The following is a 15860-nucleotide window of genomic DNA, read 5'->3' on the forward strand; positions in this document are numbered from 1 at the left end:
GTCTCAGAGTGTGAACCACTCTCACTGATCCCAGATTAGTATCATTGATCATCAATGGAGGTCATCCTAGCATAGGGAGTACGATAGATACAGTGATGCCTCCATTGATAGTACTACTATGGTCCCTATCCTATGCGTCCATCGATAGTACTACTATGGTCCCTATCCTCATTTCCCTGCTCATTGATCAGATGAGAGGTACTTCCTATGAGTCCCAGACTGCATGGGTAGGATGCCTCGATAGGAGAACTAATCATCTTGTCCACAAGAGAACGAATCATCCTGTCGAGTGGATGCCACAGAGAACTAATCATCCAGGCTTACAGGAGAACTAATCGTCGTGCTCCACAGTCGCCACGGAGAATGAATCATCCTAGCCCACAGGAGAACTAATCATCCTGTTCCACAGTCGCCACGGGGTGTCACAGGGGAAGGTTGAACCTTTACCTTGTATATAGTGCACCACCAGGGGATGGTGAGTTTGCCCTGTGGTCGCATGTCGCTCTAAGAAGTACCCCGCGCCCCCCTGGAGCTCCCAGAGCTCAATACATCATACTCGACCCTCATAAGAGGGTCTCCGAACGACACCAAGTCGTTCCCGGAAAGTCATGAGTTTGACTTTTCCTAGGGGCTTTGTCAGAATGTCGGCAACCTGTTCATCTGTACCGATATGTTGGAGCCTTATTGCTCCTCGCTGCAACATATCTCGAATATAGTGGTACCTGATATCGATATGTTTGGAGTGATCATGAAATACAGGATTCTCTGATAAACAGATCCCGCTCTGGTTGTCACATAGAATCACGGTGGTATCCAATGTAAATTGAAACAACTCACTGAAGAGATTTCGCAACCAGACTGCCTCATAGGAGGCCATGCTAGCAGCAATATACTCTGCCTCGACGGTGCTCAAAGCCACCGGCTTCTGCTTCCTGCTCATCCAGGATATCGAGGCAAATACCAAAGAGAAACAACACCCGGAAGTGATCTTTCGGTCCACCACATTGCCTGCCCAATCAGCATCAGTATACCCAAGTAGTCTCACATCTTCGGTAGTGTATCTCAACCCAAGAGTGATTGTGCCACGAAGATATCTCAACAGATTCTTGGCACCAATCCAATGTGAGTGGTGAGACTCAACCATATGTTGACTCAATGTGTTGACTGCAAAGCATATATTCGGACGGGAGTTCACCAAGAACATTAATGCTCCGACGAGTTGACGATACTCGGTAGCATTTCGTAAAATAGGTCCGGCAACACTATTGCTTAACTTCTTGAAGTCAAGCTCCATCAGGGTAGTTACGGCTTGCAGTCCACCATGCCGAATCTCTCCAATATCTTCACCACATATTTTCCTTGAGATAGGAAAATCTCCTCTGGTTTCTGCCATACTTCCAGTGCTAGGAAATAGTGCATAAGTCCTAGGTCTTTCATCTCGAACTCAGAAGCTAGCTCCCTCTTACGTTCGTGAATGAGAGGTTTTGCATCTGTTAGAAAGATGTCATCAACATATAGCACCAATATAAGAGGCTTGTCATCTATAACGTTAAAGTAAAGGTTAGGGTCGACATCACTCCTAGTGAATCCTAGCTTCATCAAGTAGCTATCGATCCTCTCATACCATGCTCGGGGTGCTTGCTTTAGCCCATAGAGGGCCTTCTTCAACCTGCACACATGAGATTCTCGACTATAAATCTCAAATTCTTCGTGTTGCTCCACATAGACCTCTTCTTTGATTGAACCATGTAAGAACATAGTCTTGACATCCATCTGATGTAGGTTCCATCCTTGCGAAGCAGCAATGACTATGATCGAGCAGATGGTGGTATATTGGGCAACAGGTGCAAATATCTCGTCATAGTCTATACCTTCCTTTTGGGAGAAGTCACGAGTGACAAAACGAGCCTTATACTTTTCTGCACTTCCATCAACTGCATGCTTTATCTTGTAAAGCCATTTTGAAGTGACAACTGCTTTGTCCTAGGCTCTAGGGACCACATCCCAAACATCGTTTTTCTTAATGGACTCATATTCGTCGGTCATAGCATCCTTCCATACTTGATGCTTGACGGCGTTTGTGGATGATGAAGGCTCATTTTGGATGATCGTGCTCATGATAGTCAGGTATCCCTGATAGGCTTCTTACTTTCACGGAAGGTTCCTCGGGGTGGAATGTGTCCTTCAGCGTCATCAAGTGTCCCCCTAAGCCATGAGGGTCTCTTCCTAGAAGAGGAAGGCTCTTGCGGAGGAGGGTCAATAGGATCCATAGGTTCTTCCATGTTAGGCATCGACTCATCTTCTTTTTCCTTCGGTTCCCCGATGTCAGCTTCTTTAGATCCCCTTAAAGTAGGAAGATTGTCTACCTTGCTAAGAGCCATATTTTTGTCAAAGGTGACATCATGATTAATCTCAACTTCCCTTTGACCAGCTACATATATTCTATAGCCGTTAGTATTTTCGCTATAGCCCACGAACATTCCTTTCTTTCCAGATGTACCCAATTTATTCCTTTTCTCTTTCGGCACATGAAAATATACAAGGCTTCCAAAAATTCTAAAATAAGATACGTGAGGTTTGTTACCGATGAACATTTCTTCGGAAGTCTTGGAACCCAATGCTTGATGAGGGCATCGGTTTTGTACATATACGGCGGTATTTGCAGCTTCGGCCCATAGAAACTTCAGAAGTCTTTGATCATGGAGCATAGCACGAACAACTTCCACAATTGTACGATTCTTCCTTTCCACCACACCATTTTGCTCAAGAGTATATGGTGTAGTAGTCTCCCTCTTAATGCCAGCCTCTTTGCAAAAGTCATGAAACTCATTGGATTCATATTCAGTCCCATTATCAGTCCTTAAGGTCTTGATCTTCTTTTCAGTTTGATTCTCGATCAAGGCTTTGAAGTGCCGAAACCAGGAGAACACTTCATCCCTCTTTTTCAAGAAGTATATCCAAGTCTTGCGAGAATAATCATCTGTAAAGTGAGGTAATATAAATATCCTCCTAAGGAGTTCTTAGGCATCATACCGGATATGTCTGAGTGAACCAACTGCAATATATTAGAGGTCTTGCTTTGGCTTGAGGGGAATGGTCCCCTTTTGAGTTTTCCTTCGGCACATCTTGGACATACACCTTCTTGCTCTAATCTGAACTCGGGCATCCCGGTCACCATTTTCCTTACATCGGGTAGAGAATTATAATGAACGTGAGCAAACCTTTGATGCCATAGTTTGGACTGAAGAGATGTGTCACAAGACATGACACCTAGCGGACTTCCTCTGACCTGATAATGAATCAACTCGAAATGCAAGAGTAAAAGCATCTTTAAAGTTCTTTTTCCATACACGTACCTTGCCATCGCTGAATGCCACTTTGTAGCCTTTGTCTTCCATTGCTGAAATGGACACCAGGTTCTTTTTGAGATCAGGCACATATAATACATCTTGTAAGTGGATGGTATTACCTTGATTCAATTGAAGAGTGACATTTCCTACGCCTTTCACGAGATATTTTGAATTATCTCCAAGAACAATTTCCAGGTTGGTTTCCTTCTCTATCAGATTATAGAGAGCTTCTTTGTAACCAGTGAAGTGCCTTGAGGCACCACTATCAATAAGCCAATTTCCCAGCGAGTTCGGGGGAGCAGTAGTAGATAGAGCTGTTGGTAGATAATATTCATCTTGCTTATTGTTAACAGTGTTAGATTCATACCTGGAATTTCTTGCCTTCTTGAATGGTTGTCCTCTTCCTTGATTTCCGACACTTCATTTACCTCTGCCATTTGACATGCCATTCCTTTGATTGCCTTGAGAGGTATTTTGATCATCGTCCCGGTGTGAGTCCCTTTTATCAGGGCACTCCTTTGCATAGTGACCAGTTTTATTGCAATTGTAACATTGTCCTTTTCTTCCACCCTTTGGTCCAACCTTTCCTTTGAATTTAGCCCCGAAATTGTTTCTTCTTTTAGTGTGAGAAGAAAAGGCAGAGGGATGACCCTCCTTGTGAGAAGTATGGGCAGTTCTTGCTCTTCCATCCTCGTTTCTTCTTGAATGCATCTGGCCATAAATTCCTCAAATCCAGGAATTACGTTATTGTTGAGAAGAGTAGTCTTGAATATATACCATTCAAATGGTAGTCCTCCAAGAGTTGTGAGTGTCATTTCCCTGTCAGGAATTACTTCCCCAATAGATAGGAGATCGTTTTTGATCTCAGTGATCCTTAAGAAATATGCTTTCATACTCTCATATTTGCCCTTCGTAATTTCCTTTAGCTTGTTTCTAAGAAACAAGACTTGATTTGCATCATTAACTTTAAATAAACTCACCAGTCTATCGTAGATTTCCTTGGCGGTGTTCAGCTCGGAAACATAGGCCACCAAGCGCTTGTCGATAGTCCCGGATGATCTTCCTTGCTTTGACTTCTCCCTTGGTCCATTTGTTCCTAGCAGCAGCGGATGCATTTGATGGAGGCTCAACAATTCCACCTCTCACATGGTCCAACACTTCCTGTTTTTCTAATGTTAGATTGAGAGACATCTTCCATCCGTGATAGTCAGATTTCTCACGGAGTTTGTCTTCAGCAGGGAAATGTGTTGAGGACCCCATGATTTATTTCAGATAGCCTTGCCAACCTTCTCTTCGGTGATTACTCTTGCTCTTGCTTGGGCTTTGTCTTCACCTCAGCTCCGATACCTGTTAAATTATGGTATGTTCTGTGCTTAGAGCAGTTTACTTATTTTTCTTCTTATTAGCCACAGATTAGCAATCACATATACATTAAGTAAAGTGCAAATAAAACATTAAATGATCAACAGAAAACAAGCTAAGACAGGAGACACAAGATGTGGCAGCTAGCCAGGGACAAACCCTAATGCGGGGAAACCCTTTGATCAAATCTTCTTTTATCTTCAATAGTTCAGCAGAGAGAAATAATACAAAATCTGAATTCTGTAATTTTATATCAGCATCAGCAAACCCTAGATCAGCAAAGTCAAACTTGGTCAAACTTGTTGAAATTGACCTCAAAAATACTGGGTCAATTTCCGGTCAACTTGTTCTTGAACAACCTGAAGAAACAACCCTTGAACAACCCCCAAAGTTTAGTCAATTTGCAGATTTATGAAGTCAACTGCAGCCCTAAACTAGGGCAGTCAACACCAGTCAAACCAGAGGTCAGATCACCTCGATTTTTGTGCCAAAAATTGCGACCTGCCTAGGAGAGGCAACCACACCCAATCCGCACTTCTGAATGGTCAATGCTTGGTCAACACTGGTCAAAGAGATGACTTGCTATCCTAGCGTCCTCCTTTCTGTGTCTTCCTTGCCCTAGGACGTCTTCCTTTCAGCCACATGTGAGAGAGAGAGAGGCTCCTTTTATGCGTAGGAGAGAGAGAGAAGATGAGTGAATTGAATTGTCCAAATGAGGAGAATGCTCCTTGTATTTATATGCAAACGTTGAGGTTGAATAGACATCACTATTGGGCTTCTGAGCCTCCATAATCAAAATAAATTCATATCTCCATAATTACTTATCGGAATTGGATGATCTTTAGATCAATCTTACACCTCTCGATGAGAGGAATCTAGGAAAAATATCAAGAGCCATAAATAAGGTGATCCACATGGAGTTTGGCCTAGTTGCCAATTTTAACAGGAAGAGAGTGTTTATTAAACACTCAAGCTAGAAGAAGGTAAGACAGATTGGAGTCTGAAGCAACAAATTGTACAGGTTGCATCTCTACTCTCCAATGGCACTAATAGGCAGTGACAATAGTGGTGGGGAGGATCTGAATGAGTTATGGCATAGGAGAATGGGACATCTACACCATGGAGCACTCATGATGCTCAAGGAAACAATAATAGGAGTTTCAGAACTTGGCATGGAACACGATGATGTGTGCAGAGGATGCGTACTTGGGAAGTATGCGAAGGCAACATTCCCAAGAAGTGACAACATAGTAGATGGCGTGTTAGGACTTATACATTCAGATATTTGTGGCCCGATGTCCACTAGAGCTCTCAGTGGTGTTGAATACTTCGTCACCTTCATTGATGACCATTTCAAGAAAACCTGGATCTACTTCTTGAAGACCAAAGATGAGGTCCTCGATGTGATAGGGAAGAAGATCAAGGTGCTTCGCTTAGATAATGTTAGAGAATATATTGATAAGGACTTCACAGATTTTTGTGCGAAGGAATGCATTAGAAGAGAATGGACAACCCCGTATAATCCACAACAGAATGGGGTAGCGGAGCGGAAAAATAGAACCATAGTTGGGGTTGCAAAGACTATGTTTTATGACCAGGATTTGCCCAAGTTTCTATGGGCAGATGCATATAACACAACATTGTATGTTCAAAACAAGACTCCTCATAGAGCATTGGGGAAGAAAATGTCAGAAGGGGGTCTTCACAGGGAAGAAACTAGAAGTTAGTGACTTTAGGATCTTTGGCAGTGTTGCTTATTGCCACGTGCCAGATGAAAAACGCACCAAGTTGGATCACACTGTAAAGAAGGAGTTTCTCGTTGGGTATAGTGAAACCTCAAAGGCATACATGATCTGCATTCTTAGCGGTAGGAAAACTGTGGTGAGATAACATGTGAAGTTCATGGAGGACTGAGCTTTTAGGAGATCTTGTGAGATGCCTGCAGGTGATCATAATCAATCAACAAAAACTCCTTTGGTTTAGTAGTAGGAGCAACTAGTGTGACCAACAGGAGGATAGTCACAAGGGTCGAGTACAGTAACTAGTACCAGTATTTCCTTAGGTGCAGGAGATCCAAGGAGTTCTCAACAGACGGAGTGTGAAAATTTCTAAACTGAAATTCTATCACTGCAACATCTGATTTATTTCACCTACTTATTATTCTCAATAAGTTATTTACGAAATTCCTTCAACAAATATAAAATAAAATAAATTCTACTGCAGTTATCACACAATTACCCAGAGAAAAAATACATGCACAAGAATCAATCACATCGACATAGTTATTTTTGGATAATTGTCCCCTGAAAAACTCAATGCGGGAAAACCGGTGCAGCAGATGAGGGCTTTATTAATCTTCAACATTGATTGCTTTTACAAGGAATTATTTTACAGGGAAACTGAAAGAAAACACCTGAGACTTTCCGTTTGAGATCCTCTGAGACTTTGGAGACCCTGCTCCCACTTCTTTGTCACCCCTGCGTCACCTCTGATTGACCCAGCGTGTCTCTGAGTAGCTTTGCGTCCCTCTGAGTTAGCCTGTGTAGGCTTTGCGTCAATCCTCTGGACTGCGTCTCTCTTTCTGCGCTGTCTTCCACTGCCCCTGTGTCACCTCCTCCTCGATCACTGCCTGTTGCTGAAGCCCTCATTTTCCTCCACCTTGCTACTCCTTCTAAAATCGATCTCCTCTTCCTTGAGAATCGAATTTCCTTGAGATACTGAGTATCTGCCGGTGTGTCTCCAATGACCCTCAAGTCTTCTCTTATACTTTTCCTGTTGATGAATCAACGACCATGATTAAATCCCTAATCAAGGGCTAAGATTAAAACAAACTTGATCCTCGTCTCTTAGAAACTTCTCATCCTTATCTTTATTAATACCCATTAATATTTTTATTTCCTTAAGTTAGACTTAGGAACCCATTAAAAATATTAATTATTTTAATAACTCCTCATCTGGATGGAATTTCCCAAAACGATTTCTGGGACTTGGAGATCTTATTTGCCTTAGCCTCTCCTCCAAATTTCAAGGCTAGATCACATCCAATTCTACCAAAAATCCACACTCCCTCTTAGTGAGGAATGTGCTCTAGTACTGTTTCACTATAGAAACATCACACTAATCTTCCGCATCGATACCTGTCTTGATGCTTGGTTTGCTGCCTCACATCCCCTGCACTGCTGCGTCCTGTACTGCTGCCCATGACACTGCCACTACCACTGCTGCTCCTGTACTGCAGCTCCCTCTCAACCTGCTGCATCACACTGCCCATAGCACTGCCACTGCTTATTGCTGCACTGCAACTTCTGATACTTATCCATTATTGAAATGGATTCTTTACCATCCCCATCTTCTCCCTGAAATGAACAAACTTTGTTCTTCCTAAGCCTTGGCGAGGATGTCTACCACCTGTTCTCCTGTAGGTGTACCTCAATTGTATTGCCCCTCGTTGGACATAGTCTTTGACAAAGTGACACCTGATATAAATGTACTTCGACCGATCATGAAATACTGGATTCTAAGAGAGCTTGATGCAATTCTGATTATCACACATGATCGTAGTCGCTTCCATCCTTTTCCTGAATAGATTCACAAGCAATTTCCTAAGCCATATGGCTTCGCACGAAGCTGTGCTAGCTACCATATATTCTGTTTCAGCTGAGCTCAGAGCCACAGATTTCTGTTTCCTACTACACCAGGAGGTCATTCTTGATCCAATGTTGAAACAATACCCAGTTTTACTTTTCTGATCTACTGAACTTCCAACCCAATCTGCGTAAGTGAACCCTCTTAACCTGATATCATTGCCTCTGGTGTACAATAATCTATGCTCGACTGTTCCTTGTATATACCTGAGAACATGTTTGGCTGCTGCCCAGTGCGCCCTCTTAGGTTCTACCATGAACTGAGTGAGGGTGTTGACAACATAACAAATGTCTTGCTTGGTATTGACCAGATACATCAGGGACCCTATAAGTTTCCTGTACATGGTGGGATCAACATATTTATCTTTTGATGCATCAATCTTCTTCTAGTTGGTGATCATTATAGTAGCCATAGGTCTACAGTTCTGCATCCTGAATCTCTTCAGGATTTCTGTAGCATATCTCCCTTGTCCCAGGAAGATCTCACCCTTCTACTGCCAAACTTCCAACCCCAAAAAATAATGCATCTATCCCAAATTCGTCATGTCGAATTCTGTGTCTAGGTTCTTCTTGTAGTCATTGATGAGCCTGGATGATCCTGTCAGGAAGAGATCATCCACATATAACACTAGGATTAGAGGTTCATTCTCTACACCCAAATAGTAGAGATTAGGGTCTGCGTCACTCTTGACGAACCCCATCTTCTGCAAGTAGCCATCAATTCGACCGTACCATGCCCTAGGTGCCTGTTTTAGGCTATACAAGGCTTTCTTTAATCTGCATACATGATATTTCCTCTCATGTGTTTCAAAACCTTCTGGTTGTTCCATGTATACTTCCTTTTCTATTACTTCGTTCAAGAATGCCGTCTTAACATCCATTTGATGAATCTCCTACCTCATTTGCGTTGCAAGAGATATCACGATCCTAATAGAAGTATACTTGGCTACTGGGGCAAAGGTTTCTTCGTAGTCTATTCCTTCCTTCTGAGCACACCCCTTAGCCACGAACCTGGCTTTGTATTTCTCCACACTGCCGTCTGCAACATATTTGACCTTGTAGATCCATCTCGAACCCTGCTGATCTGTCCTGAGGCCTAGGTACCACTTCCCAGACATCACTGACCATTATAGAGTTGTATTCCTCCACCATAGCATCCACCCATACTTGATGCTGAACGACCTCTTGAAAACTAGAAGGTTTCCCAACATAAGCTACTAAGGCCTGATATCTGTCTCACTACCTTCGCTCCCTTTTACTATTCCTGGGTGCACCAATGGAGTCTTTTGCATCCCGTAGAATTTGTTGGAGTTCCCAACTCGTTCTTCCACTGGTAGTAGGTACATCTGTCAACTCCTCTTCTTCCTGAGATTCCCCCTGTTTTGAAGCCTTGTCTTCAGGAAGATTTTTGGTACTAGTTAACGTTGGTTGAAGTGGTCTCACCAACGGCTCGTCTTTCGACTGCTTCTCGGAAGGCATTTCCCGGGATTTTCTAAAAGCTCTATCCTCCATGAACTTTACATCTCGCCAAACCACTACCTTCCTACTCCCTAGAAGATAGACTCTATATGCCTTAGCATTCTCGCTATATCCCAAAAGATATCCTTTCTCAACAATAAGATCTAATTCTTTCTCTTCTCTTCGGGTATACGACAATATGCCAAACTCCCAAATATCCTGAAATGACTGATTTCAGGTGTCTTCCCAGTGAAGGCCTTCTCCGGAGTGATTTTTCTCAATGCTTAGTGAGGAGTCCTGTTCTGGACATAAACTGCTGTGTTGCATGCTTATGCCCACAGAAATTTAGGCATATCCTGATCATACAACATTGTCCTAGTTGCTTCCACAATAGTCTTGTTTTTCCTTTCAGCCATTCCATTCTTCTCCAGATTGTAGGGAGCTGTCCACTCCCTTCTGATGCCTTCCTTAGTGCAAAAATTGGTGAAGTGCTTGTCAACATACTATCCACCATTCTCCGAGCGCAACACTTTTATCTTCTTTCTAGTCAGATTCTCCACTAGAGCTTTGAACTCTTTGAATCGACTGAAAATCTCATCCTTGGTTCAGAAAGTAGATCCAAATCTTCTTGGAATGGTCATCGATGAAGGTGACGAAGTATTCGACACCAATAAGAGCTTTTGTGGATGTCGCTCCGCAGATGTTTGAGTGTATCATTCCTAGCACACTCTTCGCCTATTATTACTTCTGGAAAACGCAGCTTTGACATACTTGCCTAGAGCGCACCCTCTGCATACATCACCCTGTTAAGTACTTAGTTCTGGAACTCATGACACTGTTTTCCCGAGAATTCTCAGAGCCCCATGGTGTAAGTGTCCCATCCTCTTGTGCCATAGCTCATTCAAGTCTCTGTCTCCATTAGTGCCTATTAGTGCCATTGGTGATTCTAGCTATAACCTGTACAACCTGTTACTTTTGATTCCAATCTGAGCCTTCTTTTTCCAACTTGGGTGTTTGACATATAATTTCTCCTTAATGAAGAAAACGTCATAGCCCTTGTTCTGAAGTTGAGATATAGAGAGTAAGTTCATCCCCAATCCTGGCACATGCAACACATTGGTTGGCCGAAGTTGCTCTCCTGCTTTGGTTTGAAAAACTATGGTACCTCTTCCTACTGGAGTACACTTTGCCTTATTCCCCATGGTGATCTGAAATTCATTCTTTCTTCTTGATAATCAGAAAAACACTCTCGGATTCCTATCATATGCGAGGAAGCTCCACTGTCTATATACCAAACCTCTGAGGAGGCAGAGCTTGCAAGGCAAGTGACTTCTTCTTCTAATTTGGAAGCTAACATCGAATATTCGTCCCTTGTGCATTCTTCTAGAAATCTGCACGAGTCTCCGTGAGTGGATGCCTATGCATCATGCTCTTGACCCATAATCGATTTTCCTTTCCTGTTGTTGGATCTCTACTTTGATACCATGTGAAAATTTCTAAACTGAAATTCTATCACTGCAACATCTAATTTATTTCACCTACTTATTATTCTCAATAAGTTATTTACGAAATTCCTTCGGCAAATATTAAAATAAAATCTACTGTAGTTATCACACAATTACCTAGAGAAAAAATACATGCACAAGAATCATTCACATCGACACAATTATTTTTGGACAAGTATCCCCGGAAAAACCCAATTTGGGAAAACCGGTGCAACAGATGAGGGCTTTATTAATCTTTAGCAACAATTGCTTTTACAAGGAATGATTTTACAGAAAAACTGAAAGAAAACGCCTGAGTCTTTCCGTCTGAGACCATCTGACACTTTGGAGACCCTGCTCCCACTTCTGCGTCACCCCTGCATCACCCATGCGTCACCTCCGATTGACCCAACGTGGCTCTGAGTAGCTCTGCGTTCCTGTAAGTCAGCCTGCGTAGGCTCTGCGTCTCTCTTCTGGACTGCGTCTCTTTTTGCGCTGTCTTCCACTACCCCTATGTCACCTCCTCCTCAATCACCGCCTGCTGCTGAAGCCCCCCTCTTCCACCACTCTGCTACTCCCTTTGAAATCGATCTCCTTTTCCTTGAGAATCGAATTTCCATGAGATATTGAGTATTTATCGGTGTGTCTCGAAATGACCCTCTAGTATTCTCTTATACTTTTCTTGTTAATGAATCAACGACCGAGATTAAATCCCTAATCAACGGCTAAGATTAAAACAAACTTGATCCTTGTCTCTTAGAAGCTTCTCATCCTTATCTTTATTAATACTCATTAATATTTTTATTTCCCTAAGTTTAGACTTAGGAACCCATTAAAAATATTAATTATTTTAATAACTCCTCATTCGGATGGAATTTCCCAAAACGGTTTCTGGGTCTTGGAGATCTCATGTGCCTTAGCTTCTCCTCCAAATTTCAAGGCTAGAGCACATCCGATGCTACCAAAATTCAACACAGAGCAACATCGTTAGGATGAGGAGGCGCTGGTTGAACCTCCCACCACTAGTGGTCAAGCCAGTAGAGAGGTTCGTCAGACAATGAGAGATGTTGAGGAGTTTATCGAAACTCCTAGGATGAACAAAAGACAGCGCATACAACCTAACAGGTACCGAGCATTGGTGGCTCAGGTTGCAGAACCTTCCAACTTTTAGGAGGCCACACAACATCAAGTGTGGTTAGACGGCATGGTAGAAGAGTATAGCTCTATCATGATGAATGATGTTTGGGAGGTGGTGCCAAGGCTTGAAGACAGGTTAGTTGTAGGTTTTAGATGGACCTACAAGATCAAGCATGATGCAGATGGCTGTGTGGAAAAGTGCAAGGCTAGGTTTGTGGCAAAGGGGTATGCACAAAAAGAAGGATAGATTATGAGGAGACCTTCGCCCTAGTTGCCAGATACACCTCTATTCGGTCAATTATATCTCTAACAGCTTAGATGGGATGGCAGATTCACTAGATGGACGTCAAGACAACATTCTTGTACAGGGTGATAGAGGAAGAGGTGTACATAGAACAACCAAAGGGCTTCAAGACTCATGATAGGCACACTCATGTGTGTAGACTGAAGAAATTTCTATATAGACTCAAGCAGGTGCCCAAAGCATGGTATGGTCAGATTGACAGCTACTCGCTGCAGATGGGATTCGTTAAGAGTGATGTAGATCCCAACCATTACTATTTGATGGTAGAGGGTGAGCCACTCATCCTAGTTTTGTATGTGTATGATCTCTTTCTAACAAGATCTTCAGGGATCATAGAGGACTGCATGAGGAACCTGGCCCCAGAGTTTGATATGAAGGATTTGGGTTTGATGCACTATTTCCTAGGATTGGAAGTGTGGCAGAAGAATGGTGAGATTTTCCTTGGGCAAGGAAGATATGCTACAGATATTGTGAAGAGTTTAAGAATGCAGGATTGTAGACCCATGTCTATGCCCATGATCACCAATTGGAAGAAGATAGATGCATCAGATGACAAGGATGTCGACCCCACCTTGTATATATAGCTTATTGGGTCTCTCATGTATCTGTTCAACACTAGGCTAGATATTTGCTTTGCAATCAATTCTCTCAGTTAGTTCATGGTAGAGCTGAAGAGGGTACATTGGGCAGCAACGAGGCATATTTTGAGGTATGTACGCGACACAATCGAGTATGGGTTGAGATATGCCCGAGGGGATGATGATAGACTATGTGGGTTCACAAATGCAGATTGGGCAAGCAATTACTTATATGGTTAAAGTACGTGTGGGTATTGCTTCAACGTTGGATTAGGGATGGCTTCGTGGTGCAACAAGAAGCAGAAGTTGGTAGCTCTAAGCTCTGCAAAAGCAAAATACATGGCAACAAGCACAACTACATTCGAAGCTATATGGCTTCGGAAGATGCTAGTAAGCTTGTTCAGACAAAGAATGGAGGCGACCAAAGTCTACTGTGATAATCAGAGTTGCATCAAGCTCTCTGAGAATCCAGTGTTTCATGACAGGTCAAAACACATATATTCAGTTTCATTTCATCAGAGATTGTGTACAACATGGGGCGGTCCAGCTACAGTATGTTCCCACAGAAGAGCAAGTTGCAAACATACTCACAAAAGCTCTAGGGAGAGCTAAGTTCATGTATTTCAGAAAACATATGGGTATGGTGGAGAACCTGTTCCAGTAGCAGGGACAAATTTTCAGTTGCAGATGTTGCAGTTGCAATAACAACAGATGAGAGGGAGTAGCAGTGCAGATGCAGTGTTGGCAACAGTATGGTAGTGCCAACAACAACACAGATGCAGTGTTGGCAACAGTATGGTAGTGTCAGCAACAACACAAATGCAACATCAAAGTTGCGCAGTAGTTGGTGGGCAACAACAGCCGAACATCAACAACGTGACAGGAGATGATACAAAGACTGTGTTGTAGCAAGGTGTGCAACACTAGAACTCATTCCTCGCTAACAGGGAGTGTTAGTATTTGTAGCATCAGATGTGTTCTAGACACGAAATTTGGTGGAGAGGCTAGAATGCATGAGATCTCCAATACTTAGAAATCGTTTTTGGAAATTCCACATAGAAGTGACTTAATTAGATTGTTAACCAATTTTTTTAATGTTTCCTAAGTCTAAACTTAGGAAAATTTGTGAAAATTTGTTAATTAATTAGTATTAATTAAGTCAGGGTGAGAATCATCTAGAAACTCACACAGATCGATTCCAAGATGATCCTGGCCATTGATTAAGTTTTAATCTTGGCCATTGGTTCTCCAACAATGGATTATAAGAGGAAGTTGATGGGCACTGGGAGAACACACCAAAGCAGATACTCAGTTGCCCAGGCAGTTCGATTTTCTCAGTGGCAGTGATCCAACGAGAAGATAGAGCTAGAGGGTGAGTAGCAGATGGTAGAGGAGATTAGCAACATTCTAGGAGGAAATACTCCAGCCCTTGGAAGAGGCAGTGAGAGGAAGGCCGAAATCCCCAGAGGCTCTGCGCAAGCACGTCACAGAGGGTGACGCAGAAGGTTCTGTGTATGGCTAGGGAGGCAATATCGGTGGCCGAAATTCGCCGTGGGGTGAGAGAATTCTCACAATAATTTTGCCAGTGTTTTCCTAGGGACATTTGCCCAAAAATAACTATGTCAAAATTCTTATGTGTGTGCTGGAATTTATCTTTTTCCAATAATTTATTTTCCGCAGTATTTTTATGGTGAAAATTGCATTTGTGATTTTATTCATTGTTTGCCTTAGCAAATAAACTGCATAATTTAATTTACAGTTAGGAGAATAATTTCCAGTTGCTGCAATAGATGAAATTTTCACAGAAGGGACGCGACCCTTCAAAGTGTCACACCTCTTCAGCTCCCAGCCAACCTTCTGAAGCTGATTCATCAAAGATTGGAAGCTCATGTTATGAAATGGCACAGAACCATTCATCCATTCAGCCCAATATACATGATACTTTTTATAATCCTAAATTATATGTTTATATCATTTAAGGGCATGCTGCAGCAAACAAACACATTCTTGACAAACAAATGCATTCCATTGATCCATGAACGTAAGATGGATCTAGGCTGGTAAGATAGCATCAGGAACAATAATTGACTAATCGTACCAAGATAAGCGAGGTGTATACTGCAGGCAAGTATGAGAGAGGTGTGTAATGTCCACGCCTATGCTGTGGTGACGTGGCATAAGTTGGTCCAGTGTAATCTTTTAAAAAATAAAAAGTTAACAGCCCAATATGGACTTTCATTTGTATTTCTAAATTTCTTTTAGCTGCACTTGGAGATGCGTTAGGCAGTCCCTTGGAAGATTTCATATATGGTCATTTTGAACTTTGGTAAAGTGTCTTGTGGATTTTTTGAATAACAAGGATAAAGCATATGGTTACCAACAAAAATCAGTGCTACTTGGCTTACCTTTATTTGTGGTTTCTCTTAGCTTTAACTTTCAATGGATATTTTATTCATTATGTGTAGGGAGGCTTAAAATAAATGTAACTAAGAATAGTGACGCTGCTGGCACTTTGCCTCAATGCGTTTAATATTATGTAATTT

At 42.3% G+C, this 15860-nt stretch overlaps 1 protein-coding gene across 4 annotated transcripts in view; it reads left to right on the forward strand.

The window, feature by feature from the left end:
• LOC149254284 (protein EMSY-LIKE 3-like) overlaps positions 1-15860 on the forward strand; it is a 96659-nt gene that overhangs the window by 46381 nt on the left and 34418 nt on the right. The window lies entirely within an intron of this gene.

Source organism: Pinus tabuliformis, chromosome 7 (genome assembly GCF_031772625.1).
Source record: "Pinus tabuliformis cultivar Carrire ecotype Pingquan chromosome 7, CPIR1, whole genome shotgun sequence".
Taxonomy (NCBI): domain Eukaryota; kingdom Viridiplantae; phylum Streptophyta; class Pinopsida; order Pinales; family Pinaceae; genus Pinus; species Pinus tabuliformis.